Source organism: Athene noctua, chromosome Z (assembly GCF_965140245.1).
Source record: "Athene noctua chromosome Z, bAthNoc1.hap1.1, whole genome shotgun sequence".
Classification (NCBI taxonomy): domain Eukaryota; kingdom Metazoa; phylum Chordata; class Aves; order Strigiformes; family Strigidae; genus Athene; species Athene noctua.
This window is the reverse complement of record NC_134077.1, coordinates 44,007,375-44,029,199: the sequence shown is the minus strand read 5'-3', so window position 1 is coordinate 44,029,199 and position 21,825 is coordinate 44,007,375. Positions and strand designations below refer to the sequence as shown.

Below are 21,825 nucleotides of genomic sequence, written 5' to 3'. Positions count from 1 at the left end.
CTGCAGGCAAAGTAGAAGCTGGACAGGCATGTGTTTATGACAAACATCTGTTTTTTTCAGTACAGTAATTCTGGATGGAGTTAGATTTTCAGCCCATGTTTATTATCACTCTTTGATTTTGTTTTTGTAAAGCCAGTGTTTCTGTGAGAAAGAAGGGTAATGGCAACATGGTAGAGGAAAGAAGGGGAAAAAAACTAAGCAGTGTGATAAAGGCAGTGGTACCTGGAGCTTTATTTCAGGCATTCACATGTTACTGAAAATGTGCATGGTGGGAGGAAACCTGCATGGACCAAGGGCATATGGTATGATCATTTTAGCTCTTAGATGCTTGAGTTTTGCATGTTTGGGTCAGAAGTGAGTATCTTCAGGACATATAGTGATGTGTTTGAACAGTTTTCATTATGCTACTGGTAGCAAGCATTCTGTGCCTGGTGAGAGCATTGAATGCTGTGCTGACACAGTCCATCTCTGTCATTCTTCACAGGGTGAGCTTGTGATAAATACTCCTGTGCCACATGAAGCACCATGCACATGTGGTACTTTCCTTTTAGCAAGTAACTGACAACTCCTAGATCTCACCAGATGTGGTATTCCTTGTCCGTGCTTCCTAGCTGGAAAATCAAAGCATCCAACTCCCTTCTTCTACAAGACGAACTGAAATTTTTAAAGTAATTTTGGCTTTGCAGAAGGGTCATTGAAGAGACCTTTAATTTCTATAAGGACTCTAATAATTCAATATTATTTATTTAGCTGAATTTAGTTAATTACAGACATAAACATAGTATCCACAGTTGGCCTAGGTAGTCCCTTCCAACTGGAATATTGTATTCTGTTCTGTTCTATGAATGTGTTATACTACAGCTTTGAATGTATCACTGTAACCTCCTTTCTAAAAGTCTAAATTTAAATTGGAAAAATCTGGTATTTCTGAACTGTTTTGCAAAAAATGAAAACAATGTGCTACAAATAATCATATAGGAGGTGAAAAAAACCTTTCTTTTCTAATTTTCTTTGAATTTAAGATTATTGTTTCTTGGTATCCTCACAGTCCCTGTACATGACCAAGTTCCTTTTGATCAGAATGGAGTTAGGGATTGAGTTTCATAGTCAAAATAATGGGGACTCTCAAAAAAGGACAGGAGGACTCTCAACCTAAAGGAATTGCTTTCAGACCAGTAAATCCCATCCTAAAACTGTATATTCCATGGTCGTTTTCAGAAATCTTTGTAAAATTTTATGCATAGAAAGTGGTTTAGAAACAAAGAATTTACATGAAATTCTTTCTTATCCTCCTCCAACTTCTGCTCCAAGGTCCCGAGTGAGTAAACCTTTTAAACACAACCTGGAAACTTAACTGAAATCAGGCTGGAATGACCAATGCCAATGTGATAAATGATTGAATCCAAATTTTGTTATAACAAGATCTCCAGTTTATTAAAACAAATAAAGGGAAGCAAAAACAGAGCTGGACAAACTTGGAGCCCCTGCTCTACCGGGTCCGTGCTGACCGGTTTCCCTCCTCAGTATTTATTTCCTCTCTTCTTATACATAGTTATAACCTTTAATACATATTCATAGAATCTCCGGGAAAAGGGTGGGTTTATGGAGATGATTTACAGGAATGCACGTGTTCTTTCTCGCGCATGCTCTCTTTGTCTGTTGGGGTCTTTTTTGCCCCTGTCTGGTGGTCATGGGATGACGTAAATACTCTTCCTCGGCATGCCCTTTTGGTGACCCCGAACTTTGCGTATGCATCTTACAGACTTCTTCTTGGTCCCGGATAACTGTAAACAACACTGAACGGAACCAGTTTGGGCCGGCCCATTAGAATACGGAGTCAGGATGACTTTGCAAAAAAAGAGGGCTATATACACATTACGTCACTCTGGCTCCGTCAAACCTGCAGTTATGCAAAAACAGTTCAATCAAAACTACATATAAAAAGAGTAATATTTTAAACTTATTTCACACTGTGCAAAACCATATGCTGAGGTAGGAGGTAAGGAACAATTCCACTTCCATTTGTTCCTGTTAGAATACCTAGTAGCTCTGAAGTGGTGCTTGAGTTAGGAAAACGGACTATAAAGTCCTAACATTATTTTAGAATAACACGAATCATGTAAACTTATTTCACAGCCAACAAAGTACCATCACTTCAAACTGAACATCAAGGAGACCCATTTTTCAACTAAGCAAATGCAGTCATCAGCCCCAACAATAGGAGACAGTATGTTACAGATTGGCCCATCAGGGAATTAGATGGATAGTGATCAAGATTTAACAGGCTCAACAAGGCTGAAAATTAAAACCATTCACTACAGCAAGATAGGAATATAGTTGGGACTGGCAGTGGCTGTAACACAACTGATGAAGGCAGCACTTCTGCAGGAGTTGTGTTCCCATACTCAATCTGGAGGGGGTCATGAGCAGTTAGAGAGCACCATGAGCTTCTGAAAGAAGCAGTGCTGGCACCAAACTGTGACATGCACTCAAACCTTCTCACTTCTTCCATGATGTTGAAGGTCATCTCATGGAAAGCTCATTTTTTTTCAGAGGGAGAATTTGTGGGGAAAAAACAAACAAACAAACAAACAAACAAACAAAAACCACTAAAATGTCCTATAGTTTCTGAAATTTTCTTTTTTTTTTTCACTCTAATTTTTTATTTCCTGCTATTCTGGCCTGAAACTCCTAAGCAGAATTTTGTTGGGAGTTTTTCAGATTCCCTGTCAGTGATCAGGGAACAAATCTTTTTACAGAAAAACTGCAGAAAGGGCCTTATTGGTGTCCTTGCTTTGCCATGGATAAGGACATTTTGTTTCAGTCACACAACGTTTCACAACAAACCAGAGGAAATAGTTACTTTAAGGATAATTCTAAAAATAATTTCTCCCCCTGTTTTAGTTTTCTCTACTGAAGGGTCAGAGTTAGAAAGGTGGTGAGTAATCTAGTTACTATTATAACCAGTTCCTCTCAGCATTGCTGAACCCATACACAAGTTTGCAGCCACATTCCTACACTGCAACATAACTTTGAAATAAGAAGGAAACTAAATTGAGGGTTTGTGCCATGGTATATTCCATGTTACAAAGATTTGCCGTCCAGCTCCACAGTTGCAGAATTAAGAGCACTTCTGAAAATTTCAGCCTGTGTGTCTAGTGGTATTTGGAAGTCTGCTAGCAGTTACAGGAAATCCCAGAGACACAGCAATGTGTAAGGTGCAGTTTTGTGGGGCCAAGTGGGTATTTGCCTCTGGTCTGAGAGGATGCAACAGCCTCAACTATGGTTTCATCTGGCAACTGTTGAATCGCACCTGTAAGTTTGGCTAATTTGCTTCGTCAAAAACCAGTGGGAGAAGTTTTTCACCTTCCAGTCTGTTCCACTTCAGGAGGGAGCTTTCATTGTGAATTTCTTAGATCTGCTGTGCACTTTAAAGCTTGACATTACCCTCCCTTTTCTTTCTCAGACCACAATAGATTCCCATCTCCTGACTAATTTGGAGGAGTTTAGCCTTTTTTACTACATCTGAGGTTTCTGATTTTCATTTTGCTAAGTCCTTTGTTTTTTTCAGGAATGAGAAAGGGACTAAGCCAGGACAGTAATGAAAGCCAGCAAATGCCTGCATGTTGCTGCCCACATCCACCCAGCAAAAAGTCTCCCAAGCCTTTGGCTGGACATTATCACTGTTCCTCTTCATGACACAGGAAACTCACCCAAAACCAGCATCTCAGAAACTGCACCCTAGCTGCCATCATCATTAGCATTTTGATCTAGAAGTTATACCTCTTTGAGGTAATGTCCAGTCACTGATAAGAACCAGCTGCTTGTCCTTTGCTTCTCCGGGGGAAAATTTCATGCCTATAAATGCCCTATATTAGTACCTTTATGTGATTATAACTAAGCCCTTAATTTTATCATTTATGGAGGTAATAAGCTCCTGCACCAGCAGGGAGGGCTCCAAACTGATAGCATCACAGAAAGAGAGGAGATTTTTCAGAGTGAGCCCTGAGGAAAGGCAGCAGTCACCTTTGGTAAGGGTCCCACTGGCAGTTTTTCCAGAAAACATGTATCAACATCTTCACAGGATCCCTTCCTGAGGGAGCAAGGTGTTACTGGAGCAGGACTGGCTAGTGCAATCATTGGGAGGGTATGCTTTCCCTCTGTAGACCCTCTTTAGCTTGCAGTATTCCCACTGCTTTATTGTGAGTTAGTCTGGTCTCTATCTGCCTAACCAAGGAGTTAGTGCAGCTCTGTCTTTGTTTTCCACTTCTCTAAATGAAGCAGAAAGATGAAATACAATACTGGCTACACACTCATTAGTGCCTATTTAGAAATACCCCTGGAATGATCTTTTGGTGCCATAAATGTTTGCCTTCAGAATTTCAGTTTAGGACTGGGAAGGTTAACCCACAAGAAAATAGCTGAAATGTGTAAACAACCAAAAGTAAACTACTGCTATGCTGTCTAGGATGCTTAGCTTCTGCGGGGAAGAATTGTGCATTAAACTGGGTACTCATCAATGGGACTTGGTTAGGAGATGTGGCTGCCAGGCACTCTCTTGGTGTCAGGGGATAGATTTTTCAAAAGTTTATACAGTGTTTCATTTTGTGCATTAATTGTGTTGGAAGCTGTTTGACTGTGCTTTTGAAAGGCCTGACTTTACCTGCTAAAGCCCTCATCTCTTCAAATTTCTGTGTATATCACATGCTGCATGGCTGAGTAGAGGGATCAACCTACAGACAGACAGATTACAGAAATGTGACTTTATACTTACTTCTCTAAAGATCGACTTGGGAGACTAATTTTAGGTATCCAGGTTTGAACGTTTTATTCAGATTTTGTCAGAAACAAAGGAAGTAATTTGCTAAACTTTGGGAACCTCTCCTTTCCTTGCCCATCCCTCCCCATCCTGATCTCTAGGGAAGGGGAAGAAAAGTGAAATCGTATGAGTATGGCTTCAGTTTAAGGACTTTCCACTCAGTGTTGTTTCTATTTGAATTCATTAGCATGTAGTTGTTTCCACAGCTTGCTGTTCTAACCAGTTGTCTGCCTTGCTTGTTGCCTTCCTCCACATACTCGTACGAGTTATTTGCTGGCTAAAGGGGAGTTCAAAGATGTTGTGGAACCTTTTGCTGCAGAATACTCTCTTAGCTCTATTGAAGATCTCATGTCCTTTTGATTCACTAACCAGAGTTTAGCTGAGGGCTATTGTTCCATGGGTTTATCCTGTTACTAACTTCAATTATTAGTTTGCAGATTGTACAGGAAAGTGTGTTATTACCACTGTAATGCTGTGTCATCAATGGCTGTTGTTAGTCTGAAAAGCTGCTCCCAGTAGGGTGGAAATGCTACAAGATATCATAAACCACAGTCTGTAAAATCTTTATTATGTATATCATCATTTATCATTCTAATCCATCTGTCATATAAAGGGATACCTCCAATATTCTGTATTTTTTGTAGTTCTTTTTCTCTCAGGCATCCTAAATGTTTCTGCTGCAACAGTTAGGAACAAATGCTCATAACTTACCTTGTAAACCATGCAGAAAGTAGGGGAAATGAAAAAGACAGGGTCTTCAGAAGGCTTTTTCTCATCTCAGAGCAACATTTTCTCTGGCCTACATAGCATCTCATTGCAATTATTTGGCATTATATATTATGGCATGGTCATGAAAAAAGACCAAAGAATCTTTTAACGATTTTCTTACTAATCAAAGGGATCCCCACAGTATCAATGACTGTTCTCAGGTGTCCTGGTTCAGCTAGGATAGGGTTAAGTTTCCCCAGCAGAGAGGGAGAAGGGATCTCCAGCCGGGTTATTCATGCCATGCTGACCTTCGGTCAGGGCGCAGGAGTGCGGAAACTTTTTCCTTTGTGGCTTTGGTGGCAGGAAAGCAGGAGCGGGCTGGCTGTGTCCATTGCGGTATTTCTCTGTACATCTTTTGTCTTGTTTACTGTTATTACTGTTTATTGTTGTTATCATTACTACTGCTGCTGTTCAGATTGTTATTTATCACACTGTTGTATTAAATCTCTTCTTATTTTAACCCGGGGTTTGTGCCCTACTTTTGTCCGAGGGTGGGCGAGGGACAATGGCAATGTGGTCTCCAGTCCCGGCAGGGCTTAAAACTATCACATCAGGTCTGTAGACCAACCTGTGTCCACAAAAAAGTTCTGGGAACTTTACATCGTGACTTCAAAAATCCCTTAATAATAATTTCCCCCTTCCCCCAAAACCCCCAACCAAACAAAACCAACACATTAAAATACACCAGTTTTGATGGAAAAGTAAAAGCAAGGTCCTTCTCACATGGCAGTTATTAAGGCTAACCTCCTGTTGATCATAGCCTCTCTGTTCACATCAGTCACACATCATACTGCTATACAGTTTGTGATAGTCTGAGATAGTTGTAGACCTATTTGGGAGCTCAGTCCTTTAGTTCTGCTCTCACACTCACCGAACAATATACACAGTTTACCGTCGAGCTCTTTTTCTCAGCTCAGGATACCAGTTTCCAACTACTGCAGACCCTCACCTGATCAGTAGTCGTTTGCTAAGGCATGGTTGTGAATTTTATTGTCAAGTGGCAAAACTCAAGTGTTTTGTTGCTTAGATAAAAAGTCCTTTGAACTTCAGAGTAAGATCTGTTATGCCAACCTCTTAATGTAAGGCATGGATACACAATTGGAACCATCTTGTAGTGATACCTTACCATTATACCTGTGAATCCAAATCCTGTGAAGAAAAAATTACCTCACACCAAAAAGTCGTGGCCCAGGTCTGCTTATCCTCATCCTCTCAGCCTCATACAGAGGTTGCTGTTTTTCACAGAACATTTTCCCAGGCATGTAAGGTCCAGCAAACATGCAATGAAGGTACAATCTTGCAATAAAGGCACATTACGGCTGCATGCTAAAAGGCCCTAGTTGTACAGGTGTATAACTCATTTATAATTCACCTTAATGGAGTTGTTTAATAGTATCAGTGATTAAATGTTCTGAACTTTGGTGCTGGATTATGCTAGTTTTTATATTGGAAAGATCATGTTTATGGATGTGGTATTTTTTTACCCTGCACCTTGTATTTATTAGAGGGAGTAAATATAGCTGTATTAATGGACTCAGCCCTTACAAATTGTTACCCTATGGTGGATTCTCACGAAGAATTTTTGTGTCAGATCTTGTATTTATGAATTCAGTTCCGACCTATACCATGTTTTCATGTAAGTGTTAAGAAGCGTGTGCATTTTGACATTTCATATCTGGCTATTAACAGGTGCTGCAAGATGTTCAGAGTATTGCAAAACTGGCTATTAAGAGAAGTATCCAAGAGCATGATCAGGTGATCACTGATGGGCATGACTACACTGCTGCCACTGCCACTGAAATGTGGTTGATGACCAGTTGCTCAATTCACTATGAACTGCCAGTGTAACTGCAAACAGCCGCTTAAGGTGTGCTGATCAGATTGCTGGTGCTAGTCTGGTCATGATCAGTTGCACCCCTCCACTTAGGTTTATTCATAAACCTAGATTTTGCACCATTAGAGAAGTATGTCACAAATCCCATGCGTTAGACTGCATGGAGCCAGAGGAAATTCCTGCCATGAGGGCAATGGAAAGTTTCAGCTTCTCCATTTCTGTGAACATCCAAACTTGTTGCATTGAGAAGGCAACCCCAGGAAGAAGGACATACTGATCAAAGAGAGGCTGGGGCAGCTCTGTAACAAAAAGACTGCCACAAGAAGAGATGAAAGCTCCACTACAGCTAATTAGCCTGTGCTCGGGAGGAATAGCTTAAAATGGTTTCAATAGTTTTAAGATGTTTGCAGTGCCTTGTTGTGGAAGTTGTCACAGGAGCAACAGAAATGGGTGTTGCACGCCATGGTCTCAGGTGGAAGAAATCCTCTGTGAGGATTTAAATCCTTAATGAGGATCAACTCATAAAATCCTTAATGAGTTGATTCTAATTAGCATGGGTAGAGACTACGATTCCGCTGACTCTATTGTATGATTGGCTGGATGGTACTGCTGGTGGTCCTCTGTGGGAGGGACCGTACAGGCTGATCAGAGCTGCAACTGAGAAAGGGAGGCTACTGGAAACTCAGTACTGTCAAACAACTTCGAAATGGTATACAGACCCCACTGTGGGCTTCACTGCTGGAACAGGAACAGTTTTGGCATTTGGAGGATACATCTATTTGTCTGTGTATAGGATACCATGTTGCGTATCTTTAGCAATGTTTGTACTTAGGCATTTGTGCTTCACTCTTTGAAAAACATAAATTTCAAAATGCTATCAGAACAAGCCAACTGCAGCATTCTTGTATACAAGAGAGTTTGGATGGGAATCAATTTTGTGATGTATAGTTAAATCTCATCCTACAGCACAGAATTGTTGTGGTGGATTTTCCTATACAAAGCAGAAGCAGGTCTCTAAAAGTGAAGGAAAGTTTTCCCATCTCCTGAGATTCAGCTGCCCTAACAGCCTTACTGACACTCTGGCAGAAATATTTTAAAGTGCTGATACATACCTCACACACACAAAGAGAGGTTTGTGGCTGTGAGAGAGACTGTATATTTACAAATACAGAGAGAGCTTCAGTAACTTGCCCAGTCACGCTGGGGTCTGTGGTGAGAGCCAGGGTGCGAATCCCATATCTTAAGCCAAGGTGCTTTTCACAAGGTGTCCTTTACATTATACAAAAATCTACCCTCTCTTCCCTGTCCACATCCTGTGTGCAATAAAATTGATCTTTCAAGATCTACTTATGGCTCTACTGGTTCTCATAAAACCATCACTAGTTCAGGCATGCATAACTAATACATCATGATATGGTAGAAAATGCTGCAGCCTGAGGTAAAAAGGGATATATTTGTTGACAGAGTTCTTTATTTAAAAATAAAAATCTTTAACAAGTACTAGTATTGTGCCATCATGCCCACTTGGATATGTATTTGAAAACATAGATTTTGCTTTTCTTTAGTTTGGTTTACCTTCCAGATCAGGAGGAATGTGAACAACTAAACTTATAGCCCCTCACATTCAAAACATCAAGCTCTGAGCATGTTTGAGTGGCCAGCTGCAATAGATCTGACTCAAATGTCTGTGAAAGCCAGTATTTTCCACTCACAGAGGGCTCAGCTGATTCTCTTCAGGCTTGAAATAGAGAATTAAATAAGGCATTTGCCTTTAGGCAGAGAGAAGTATTGACTAAGAGGCATCCTGCTGGACACTTTATCCCAGGTGTGTAAGGCCCATAGGTACGCTATAGGTAATCCCATTGCAGGCGTAAGTAGGTAACCAAGGGCAGCTGTATAGCATGGATGCTGGGGTTGGCTTCTGCAGTGAATTTTCAGTTGAGAACTGTGCTGAGCTTGGAGAAAAGTTAGCGTGTATGTAAGAGTTTTGCAAATCAAGGCTGAGGAAATAATTCAATTAGCTCCCAGCAAAGAGCACAATCTCTTTCTCCTTAGTCTGGTCACTTCTGGGGACATGGTCATGCAGATGAACAGTCTATACTACAAACATGTGGGGAAGACACTATAGAAAAACAAAAATTTGTTTGATGGAAATTGAGAAGCACAGAAAGACAGGGAGTTAATTCAGTTGGTAATTGTAGACACTACTACTTATAATGCTGTAATTCTTAACAAATGTCAGCATTAATGTGCAAATCAAACAGATCAGGTCTGTGCATGTGATAATGCAGTCAACGAAAGTTTGGGCCTGTGTCATTAGGACAGAAGGGTTTGGGATTTTGCTAAGGCAGCTCCTGGCACTTTTCACAGTTAATTAATTTATAGGTGTAATTTAGAATTTTTAAAACTTCATGTAATTTAATGAAAGAATTGCTCAGTGTCAACCAAGATTGGCTTATTATAGCACAAGATATTTTGAAAATCAATAGGAAAAAAAATATCTGCCTTGTACCAAATCTGCAAGAGTAAAGAAGATTTGGACTATGCGTAGCTTTTGATGAGAGAAAATAATGTATGGAGCTTGCCAAAAGGGTACTAGCAGCAGCTGAACAAGAGGCTGTCATGCCTTGTTTTGGGAAATGAAGACAGACATTACTAGATTTGAGAGAAAAGGCGTCTCCTTGCAATACACATAGAACTCTACTGCAATGAAAAATGCAGGTTATTGGTATTAGTGATATCTCTATTAATTCTTTTGTATGTGACAGACATTATTTAACAAAATCCAAGATGAACAAGGAAGGCAAGTGAATTATGCTTTGCATGTTATTGGAGCTTAGCTATACTGGCTGTGCTGAGTAAAATCTTTGCTTAAAATGATCCTGCAGGTCAGTATTACATTTTACATTAATAGCATTTATCAAAATTGTGGAGGAGGCTCTTCCATCTCACAACTTCTTTTTTTCTTTTCTTTTTTTTTTTTTTTTGTGACCATGGATATTAAATGTTAGGCATTCAAATATTAGCATAAGTTTTAAAAATGAAATTGAGATATATGACATCTGAAAAGAAAGCAAATAATTTAAGATGCCCCTGTTGTGGTAGAGCTGAGTAATCCATAGCATGTCGAGGCTTATTCACATGAGTGGCTTTTTGCTTTAGTGAATACCAAGCAATAAGAAAATTCCCAGTCTGAGACCAAGCTTTTTATGGAGCACAAGTCCCTTTCCCCAGTCAACTGTCTGCAGGTAGAGTCCCGGCAGTGACAGAAAGGACCATAATGATGAGTTAACTCCCTTATCACAAGCAAGTGGTTGAGCTCATCCAGTGTGTCCCGTGTCAAGTTTATACAGTCTGGGTGAACTATAGACTAGGGCAATTATCCATATGCAGCTGAAACACTTTGAGTCAAGTAGGGTCAGAAACAGCTTTAGATGATTCTCAATATCATATAATCTAAATATCAGTAATTCACATCTTGTATCTAGTTATTTCAAGCTAATTTATTGCTGTACTTAGATTCCAGGATCTTGTTCACTTAGAGGCTTACACCTCCCCCTGGAAGGGACAGTGGGATGTCTCTCATCCAGTCTCAGAGATGGTCACACTGGGTGTGACTCAGTCTCCTGAAGAATGCAGTCACTGTTTTGGAGCATGCAATGTCTGGATTTCAAATACTGTGAGACATTGCAGTCATGCACCCCAGAAGGTACAGACTAGTGCAAGAAAAGGTAAACTGAGGGGTGATGAGGAAAGTTGAGAGTTGTGGAAGAGTTTCGATGTGTGCAACAACTAAACAGACAAGCAGTCTTCAGCCAGCACATCCCCAGAGCCACTGCAGCATGACACCTCATACAACAAACCATCAAGGTCCCTTTATCGGGTGTTTGCAATAGTAGGTGTTAGTATCCAATGTCACCTCTTGCAAATTTTGAACTGGCTAACTATAACTTGCCATGCAGAGCTTGGAGACAATCAGCAGAAGATTAAAACATCCTCTTTTCAGTAGGATCATATTTTCCACAAGGCAGTCACTCTGTAAACTTTCAGTTTGGATCCTCAGATGAGAGATCACTAAACACCTTCAAAGCACAAGCCAAGCAATTAAAGTCATTAACTGTCAAACAGTGAAAGTCATAGACTCTGAACAGGTATTTGTTGTATTGAACATTTTTATTTTTCTTAACCATTCAACATAATCATCCTATTACCTCTCCTGATGCTAAAACACTTCCTCCGCCCCATGAACGTGAAGTACCATTTTTTGTCTTAGATGGTCTAATTAGTGTGTCTAGTGAAAATTCAAATAATTATTCTCAGCTTTTGAAAAATACTGTTTGTGGTTTATACTTGGGGAGAAAACAAAAAAAACAAAACAAAACAAACAAACAAACAAAAAAGCCCCAAACAAACAAAAAAAGAGGCTCATGTGCCAAATATCATGTCTTTTTTTTTTTTCCAGTAGTATTATTTGGTCCAGTAGAACACTTAACCTCCTTCCACAGACCTTACTATAATTACATCATGAGCTTCATTACAACATGATATTCAGAAAAAATATGTCTATTTAGAGGACAGGACTATCACTTACTGATTAAAATGGCACCTGGAGGACATAACAGAAAAGAATGGCTCTATACTTGCCTTTTTCATTAATATATTTTCTTAAATTAGCTGTTAGTGGTAGAATAGGAGGCTAGATGGGTCTTTGGTCTGAGTGAGGGCAGCTCATGTTGTGTGCTCACAAATCATCTACTGTTAAATATCTATCCCTTGGATAAGTTTTTCATCAAGTCACTGTTTAATTATATCTTGCTTAATTTTTAAAAAATAAAGCCAGAGCTATGTTTCACCCTTATAAACAGGATAAAGGAAATCTATGGGATTTTAATGTATGAAAATGGAGAACACAAGTCCCTGTGTAAACATGCATTTGCCACAGACTTTCTTTTAGAGCAGAAATAAATTAACAGTCAGAAAATAAATAACTAGATTCTTGAGTCTGGTCAGAGCAGATGTCCAAAATACATGTTCCACTAGTATCGTTTGGCAGCATAAGCCAATTTTTAATTAGGCATTGTTTTATGTGGGCAACATGTCTAAAATGCAAGATATATATGCCGCCCAAGTATTGTATTATGTTTTTATTATTCATGTTATCTAATTCTTGTCATTTACTGTTCTATGTTTGACTGCTAAAAACACTATTTTCTATTCATATTCACATTTCTACAGAACCACAGAGCAGGAAAAATATTTGCATTTAAATCTTGCATTTAATCTTTGATTTAAAAGGGAAAAAAAAATGTTTCTTTGAAATATGTGTGCTCTTCATCCTCATTAAACTACAAATATTTTGGACCTGCTTTCTGCATAGCCTTTCATTTGATGTGGTCGTTTACAACAGCACAGAGCTTGGATTTAACCATCTTTTTAAGTTAACTTCTTAAAGTTTGGGGGGGGGGTGGGTGGTGTTTGTTTGTTTTGTTTTAAGGGGTATATGCTGTGCAGATCAGTGGAGGACTGACTTATTTCTATTAATCTGGAAGCAGGCACACCAATTAGCTATTTGCCTTTTTTGTCATCCTGGTGACTCCTTTCTCCAGATGCCAACTGGAACTGAGAGAGAGTTAAGAGCCACCTCTGTGCTCTGACAGCAAGATCCAGAGATTGTAAAACTTTATCTGGTGTCAGAAGCTTTTTCCAGGGAGCAGGTAGTCACTTTTATCAATCATATAATCAGAGATTATAATTACAAATTAAAAGATACACAAGATACCACAGGAGACTTTTGGTGGAATAACTGAAAGAATTTGTATGTTGTGCCAAATCATTTTTTCAGCCAACACCTCAGTGCAACCACAGTTTTGTAAGCAGAGGGAAAAACTGGCCCTACTTGTATTGTAAAGATTAACTTGTTTTGACTGCAATTACAGTAAATATTATTTTGGGTGTAATATAATTACCAAAATCATATCTGACTTTTTCTCTAGGTTGGTTTTTGGTTTTGTTTTGGTTTGTTTTTTTTTTTAATAATCCTCTTTCTTTTCATATTGCTGAATTTTACGGGCGTGGCTTACAAAAAAATATATTTTCACACTTTAGTGTGATATTTGATGTGCAAATTCTTCATTTCACGCTTCCATTTATGGGGCAGTTTTCAGAGACAAGATAAGCTTTACTGGAAGTACAATGGAAACTGTTTTACCTATTAATCTTTGGGAAAGTGCATCTGGGCATGTGCAGTAAACTGACTCCTTCACCTATGAAATAATTGGTTTTCCCCTACAGTAATTCAAAATGTTTTTTCCAGCTACACATTGTCATGGTCCACTTGGTGGACTTGTGATGGTTCATTTACTATGATCTTGAAAGTGCAAAATTAAGGCAACCAACACCAAAGGGGATAGCATCAATCAAACAGCGAAACCTTATTGTGTTGCCAGTGAAGTGGCACACAATAGTTAGAGATGGGTGAAAGAACAGAGGAACAGTAAAGTTTAGAGAGAAGGAGAGGTTATGGCTATCGCTGTATCGCTGATCTCAAGACATCCTTACAGTCCTGGGTCCAGCTAATGCTCTCTGTTGTTGATCATCATGATCCTTGGTGGGGAAGCTTCCAATTTTCATTGTCCAGAAATAAACTTTTTTGCTTAGTAACACACCTTGCTCCGCCTCTGCCTCAGGTGTCTCCACCCTTCTCAGAATCAGTTATCATATCTCCGCCCTTCTCGAGCGAGGCCATCGTGCATGCATGGGGGGGAGTGTCCGAGGTGTGGTCAGCCTTGGAGGTGGGCAGCCTTCCACCAGGAGGTGTGTTTTGGTATTATAATGAAGCAGAGTTTTCCTAAAGTTCATGATTTCTTCATCGATGTTATGGCAACCGTTGCGATCCATCTCTTCTGACAGTGGCTATGCCATTATCTCTAACAGCTCTGGCCAGGCCCAGGTACCAAACAATAGCACAGCACTCTTGGTACTGCACGGCTCAGGCACTGCAAACAGCCCAGCACTGCCTGCACCGCACAGTCAGTGCTCAGGAGAACAGCCCGGCACTGCCTGCACCGCACGGTCAGTGCTCAGGAGAACAGCACAGCACTCGCGAATGTTCTGCATTCAGGAGCCTTGGCACCACATTCCACTCCAGGGATCAGCAACTGTGCTCCAAACAGACCGTTGTGGGGTACCTCACTGTCCATGTCCCTGACGACAGTGTTGAAAAAATCTGGATCTTCTGACCGGCTCTTACACACATAAAGAATATCTTGCTGGGATTCCTTTCCAGCTTTTGGATCTTAGTCATTGTGGCAATATGTCCCAATCATGTAAAAAAAAATTGCTATTAAACAGAGACCAAGAACTTAACAGAATAATTGAGCCTCAATGTGGATATTAATAAATATTTAAGCACAAGAAATTATGGCATGTGCTTTGCTTGGTGCATAGAAAACCTCAGAGCTGCTTGCAGTTTTCTCATCTTAAAATTACTACACAGGAAAACACATTTTAATTTACATCTAGTTCTTTGTAGGAAAATATGTATATATATATTTTAAAATTTATTTATTTTCAATCTTTCAAAAGCAGTTTTTCCAAATGATTTGTTTGTGCTGATATTTTATATATATATATATATATATATATTATTTTTTTTTATAAGTCCGAGTATGTGAGTGTGGTTTAGTTGACTTAATTCCTGTTAGAATAATGTTGCAGACATTTAAATTTTGGATTGGTGTTATAATTTACATGGCAAAGAGTGAAATATTCATTTTAATATTTTTGAATTGCTAATGTTGTGCAACGTAGAAGTACTTACATTCCATCCAGATGCAAAATAAAATGCAAGTATTTCTTCCTGTGGGTAGAAAATCAGAACATTAACATCTTTGTCAATGTATCACAAGGTGTTGAATATATGCATTTGGAAAACATGACTCATTGTACACTTCTGCAGGAAGTAAATGCTCAAAGAATGGCCACAGCAATTCTCTTACTGAGGAAGATTTGGCCAGCCAATAGTAATGAGAAGGAAAGAGGCCCTACAAGACTGCTTGTCGGAGTTTGATTATCTTACAGATAAAAGCATCTGGATAGCTCTTCATGGATAGGTTTTCAAAAATACCTAAATGAATCAGTAGCAAAGCAAGGAGCATAACCTGTCTCCCTAAATTTCCCACAAGGTGCCTGATTCACTAGCCTTCCACCAAAAGATCCCCCCTGCAAGAATCACCCACAAGTCTGTAGGGGCCTGAGGAAAATTATGTGGGGTGATTTCCATCATCATGTGTGTCAAAGTGAATTGCAGAGGTCATCTCTGTGTATGACAGCATTTCTAAGGTTGAATATATGTCACTGAACTGAGCAGACAACATTGAAAATGATCTGTGAGTGAATAATTTTCACCTTTTTCTCCTCTGAGATATGCTTGTATAAGATCAATGCAGAGTGTCTTTGAATGGATGTGGAGCATCTCAGCAACTGACTTCTACTGCTGCAGCGGGAAGTCTTTTCCCCTCCACCTTTACTCATCCAAGCCCAAGAGGACCACCTGCAGTTTGGTAATGCTTTCATGTGGAGGTGTAGTGGTTGAAGAAGTAGCTATATGCAGCAGATGCATTTTTTCCAGCCCAGGTCAATGCCTATATGGGCTGTGTCCTGTTCTTTGCATATAAACTCTTGACTCTTGTCAGTGGTTTCTGCCTCTTGGATCAGGCTTCCAAAACAGTTCAGAGTTGCAATACAGAGCCCAATGATCCTTTATGTGTCTTGGCTTGACATTTCACTTTGGTACTCATTTTCTTTTTAGCAAAAACAGAGCCCATGTCACTTTCTTATTGAAAAGCCTGAGAAAACTCAAGGTGCTTATCACAGTCACTTAGTTTGCTTTTCACCAGGCTTCAGCGAAAATGCTGGCACATATTGATTGGTTCTCAAGAAATTTCATCTGAATCAGTTTAGAGTAAGTCACATAAAGACGGGACAGAGAATATGCTGCGATTTCTTCCTCTTCTGTCTCTCTCCCTAGATACATATGTGTCTATGTATGCATGACTCCTTGTATGTGTCTATGCATGTCCTGGAAAGCTCTGTAGCTATTGTTATTTATTAGAACTGCAGTGACTATGACAGCATTCACAAATTTGTTTTCACTTTTGGTGTGACACAGGATGTAGCAATATGTTATCAAGCTAACATGCACAGCCTGCCCTTTGGAAAAAAGGAAAAAGGAGTTGTTGATAGTCATGAATTAGTCATGGAAAATATTTTCAGTAAGACATTTATCATTCCTCCATGTTCTGCATCAATAAGCTCTTCTGAGAAAACAAGCTTTGCTTTCAATTTGCAAATTTGAATGCACACCTATAGAAAGATTTTTGTCAACAATGGAGTAGATATTTTGGATTAGAGTTTTGGAAGGTGGTGTCCCATATTGTAATGACAGTGCACATCTGCAAAATTGGGTACCTCCACCATACAGTGGAGGCACTCAAACAAAGACGCAAGTTGCATTTTATGTTTATTTTCTGTCTTTTTAGAGGGGCAGTCTGCATTTGCACAAAAAATGACTGACGCTAAGATTGAAATGGGTGTGAGAGGCTAAAAATTCTTTTCCAGTTCTCTCCAGAAAACAGAAAATGTCGAGTGGCCAAGGGCGAAAGAGGTCCAAAAGATAAATTTTTGCAGAGGTTAAACCCAGCCAAAGTCTTTATAATAAATACAAGCTTTGCAACAACACAGGTTTGTCCTTGTTTATGCCAAGCAAATATATCTTCTTGGCTCAAACATGTAAATAGTCTCACTGAATTTAATATGTTGCAATTCATTTGTTAATGGTAAGTGCAAGATCTTGGCTGTTCTGTAGGCCCACTTGCAACCTCCAAGTATGCTCTGGTGCTACTTATCTTGTGTTTGCTTCTGAGTGTATCACTGGATTGAAGGGATATGGGCAGATCACTTCACCATCCACACCTCTGTTCCTTCTGCCTTTTTCTCTTGAAATGCCCTTGAACAACATCGTCACTTAGACATCTGAGACCACCAGAAAGTGAGGTTTTGGGAACAGTGGACACTAGAAAGCTAATTATTTTGAGGAACTAATGAGTTCCTCTGACTTGATTGCTTGTAAGAGTATGGGACCAAATCTGACACGTTACCATATTTTTTTCCATTTAAATTATATACACTTTGGGTGGTACCTGCATCTGAGAGAGATTTAGTATTTATATCCTTACAGATGTGTTTTAAAAAGAATGTGAACTACCACCGTATAGACTGGTAGGGGTGGAAGTCTTTCAGTGAGCTTAGTTGAGTAGGTACTGCAGATAGATACATACTCTGAAAACAAAGCACTTGGGACTGCTCAGTGTTCCTGTATAAGCTCAGGAGTTGATTGGGGTTATAACATGCTTTGCCACAATATTTTTTGCAGCGGTAACATGCAGCTGTGTTACTCCCACTCTGGAGGGACTTTGAGAACATGGTCCTTCTCTACCTCTCAGGTACCTGTTTGTGAAAGCTGCTCACTAATTCCCTGAGGCTAGTGATGAAAAAAGAGAGGTGTTGAGGGGCAGGAGATCAGATTCTCACGCCTGCCCAATTTCCTGCTCTCCCACTGAGATGGGCATGTGGTACTTTTGCTGTCTGAGAGCCAGGTGGTCCATGGGGTGAGTGGGGCCACTTTCCAGTCCTTTGTGTACCCCTGTACACTATGGGCACTGGGAAGGACATGGGACTTCAGCACTGGCTGTTCCTCCCCACTCCTAGATGACGGTATGCACAATTGATTGCCTGAAAAATTATTGTTGGCTAGGCTCTTATCTGTGCTTTTATGAAGTGCAGGTATGCTAGGAATTTATGTCTCTTTACAAGAAAGGAATATCTGAATCTTATCAAATACATGACATTTGAAGGGTGCAAAGCTGATCTCTTGGCTTACAAAGTAACTGCAGGAGAAAAGGACTGCTTTTCCTCCTTGTTCCCTTGGCAACGCTTGCTTTTGTATTCAGCACTGGTCCAGCAGCCTAGAGAGTATAACTGCATGATGCGGGGGGGGGGATGATGAGTAGGGGATAGTGCATCACGTATTAAGTTCTGAGTATGGCTTGCTAGGCGATGGTGCACTTTCACTCTCTGCTGCAACACCTCCATTCCCAACCAAAGGAGCTTGTAAAAAGAGAAGGTGCTTGGGGGCTGGGGATTAGCTAGGTTCCCAGAGGGAGAGCTGTGATTTCCAAAAATAACTCTCCCACTGACTGAACTGCAGATGTGTCACTATTCATCAGCAGACCAGACCATCTGCTAGACTGTTTCCCTGGAAACTCCTTATCTTCTCCCTTCCTCCCCCATCCCTCCTCCTTTGCAGTCCTTTGCTATCAGAGTGGGCGAGTGCCCTCCCATGCACAAACCATGGAAGTGAAATGGAAGTGGTTTCCAGTGACGTCATTGACAGTTTCTCACCAGGGGAATCCCTAAGCAGAAAGAAATCCTCTTGAGCACCAGACAAGTAGGAAATGTAGATCCATAAAAAATTGAAGGAAGAAAAGGAACTGCCACCATGCACAAAACAAGTTCATCATTCTTTTGTTTTAGGAGAGATAACACCCCCTTCTGCAGATTTCTCTCGGGGAAAAAAAAATTAAAATAGACATCATGTATGTAAACAGTTGCTGAGTGGCAGTGCCTGCTCTGTAGTTGATTGCTTTTGTTTTTCATTAGCAGCTTCACAAATGTGGAACAAATGAAGAAAAAAATTCAGGGATCTTTTAGGTCCTCAAGACACCAGGTAAGCTGCCAAGGGCCAAAACCCCATCATGCAAGTCATCTTAATACAGAGAGTTTGTACCAAGATTAAATTTTCTTTCCAACCTAAAGAATTGAGAGAAGTACATAGACATATCTTTATTTGCTTTTCCCTTATATGTGTATTTTTGTAATGACAAAATACCTACAAGCTGTGTCCCCATGGTGCTATATGAAAAGGTAAAATACAAAAAGGAAGTTGTTTCCCTCAAGATCCTATTTGGACAGCGGAGATGCTAATTTTGTATTTATTGATTTTCCCCTTAAGAAAAAAAAAAAAAAAAAAAGTCCTAAAGGCAACAAATATTCCCATAATGTCCTTACACTATTCTGGAGCCAATACAAGGTTGTAGAGAAATCCCACAATATTACTAGCCACCAACTGTCTCTGCTGAAACTGCACCTCACTCACTGAATACAGAAGGAGAAACAGGTTAGGTATTGACTTGTCTTGTATATGGGACCCTTCCTCTCTTTCAAGGTAACTGGAGATTATTTTTCAGACTGATGCAGAAAGTTTCAATTTGCCCGTCTCCCTCCCATATTAACTCAGAGAGAAGAATCAATCTTAAACTGTGTATTAATTTTTACTATAATAAAAATTTGAAGCCTAGATTTCATTTAATTCAGAATTTCAAAGGAGAACTGAACGTTACTCTGATCTATGAAAATAATTTATTTATAAATCAATGCCTTAATTTGGTCTTAATTGTATTTTTCATTTAAATAACAGGAGAAATATGGTTTACCCATTAATACCTTTATTCTAACCATTGCTTCAGCTTTTGGACTTTTTCAACAAGCACCTCAAACTATTGTTCCCATTCCACAAAACCAAAATATAGTACCTGCAGAGGTAAATCCAAATTGCTTATTATCCAAAGATCTTAACAGAATTTTTGATCTTCCTCAAAATACAATCCAAAAATATATTTCCTCCTATTAGATTAGTCTGGAATTCTTAGTCTTCTCTAATTTAGCTCCTCAAAAAACAATATATTGATTTGCCAATGTATTTTATTTGTTCATTTTTATTTTTAGGGAATAACAGTGAAAATTCAGATAACCAAATTCTTGAGTTTTATTCTTTTAGAAATGTCTAACAATGCAGTCTTATCCTGGGTATAAACAAAATTCTAGGTGATTACTTAGTTACAAAGATTAAATAAGAAAATATTTCACTTGTGGCATCCAAAAGTATGTCCAAAATAAACTAGCCTTTTTCTTTTTTTCTTTTTTCTTTTTTCTTTTTCTTGGAATCAGTCATCAAACTGCTGATTGTGTTATTGGTCTACTTTAACTATTACAATATGCATATCTAAGAAGATCAAAACTAACTATGCATTGCTCATATTCTGCATAATTTATATTCTCCACAGGATGTCAGCACTTTTTTGCAGTGTTTTTTTTTTATTATTTTGTTAGTTGCACATTTGTTTTTTAAGAAAATTCCACAACTGAACACACAACAGAACACAGACAGAATTAATGACTCAACAATTGCTAGTTATGTGCTAGAAATGTCCATTCAAGCTCAGAAGAGAACTTCCCTACAGCTATCATGAGTCATATTCCTTCTTTGAAGAAGACTTCAGGTTGTGTTTACTTTTGTCCCAGAAGTAGTAATATATCTCTGCATTTATACATCATGTCTCATACTTTTTTTTTTTTTTTGTATATTCCTTAATCATGTTGTATTTTAATCACTGTGGAAACGGTAATCATGGTATTAGTAGTGCATAATGGACAATGTACCAGTGCTCATAAAAGCTCAGCCAAAGCATGATCACTTGAATGCTAGCGACTAGCAAACTTCTAACTATTGAGTAGTTTGTATAAATTGTGGCATTGTACAATGGGTCCTTCAGGAATAATGAGTCTACATATGATTTATTACCAGCAAGCAGCAGGAGGTATATGAGGCACACAAAACTAATATTGGCAATGTAATGCTCACTGCCAATCTGCAGACTTGGACTCATTCACTGAACTGAACTCTGGGTTGCTTGGGGAAAAAAAAAAAAAAAAAAACCACAAAATTAAAGCTCCCTTTGAAATTAAATATGGGACAATTTCTAAATAAGTTAGGAAGGCAGGTGGTTCAGGCAATACCACTTCTTTGACTGTTATCATTATAAAAAAAAAAACAAACAACAAAAACCTTCTGGCCTTCAGGACATCTTCATTCAGTTTAACAAGATGTGGCAAAATCCAGACTAACGCAGAGTAAGACAATATTCCTCTTACTGTAACTTAATTTTGTTAATCTCTCCATTTAGGAGTGTTTGCCATTAACAAGGTTTGCTGCATAATTTGAAGCTTATCTGATGCCCAGATTTTTATTAGGTAGAAGAGCTGTTTACTTGGGTACCCATGCTCATATATTATCCATAATCTGTAAATTTTCTTTAGGCCTGGGACTGAGAGGTAGACAAGGATTTTTGTGAGATGTCTTCATTTTCATGAAAGGCTATGTCTCCCCTTTGTGAACCTGCTGTGTTTGTTTGCACTGGACTTTGCAAACTTTGACCTGTTCAAAAGGCTGATTGACAAAATCCCTTGGGAGCTGCCCTGAAGGATATGGGAGTCCAGGAAGGCTGGA

The 21,825-nt window shown here is 39.2% G+C and overlaps 1 protein-coding gene across 5 annotated transcripts in view; it reads left to right on the top strand.

Annotated features, from left to right (window-relative positions):
- NRG1 (neuregulin 1) overlaps positions 1–21,825 on the top strand; it is a 522,222-nt gene that overhangs the window by 215,676 nt on the left and 284,721 nt on the right. The window contains exon 1 of one of the 5 annotated variants that reach the window (XM_074932870.1): positions 19,163–19,206. The exons of the other annotated variants lie outside the window; for them this stretch is intronic. The gene's annotated coding sequence lies outside the window, so the exon portion shown is untranslated. Of the gene's footprint in view, positions 1–19,162; positions 19,207–21,825 lie in introns of those variants that run through there. 5 annotated transcript variants of the gene reach the window in all.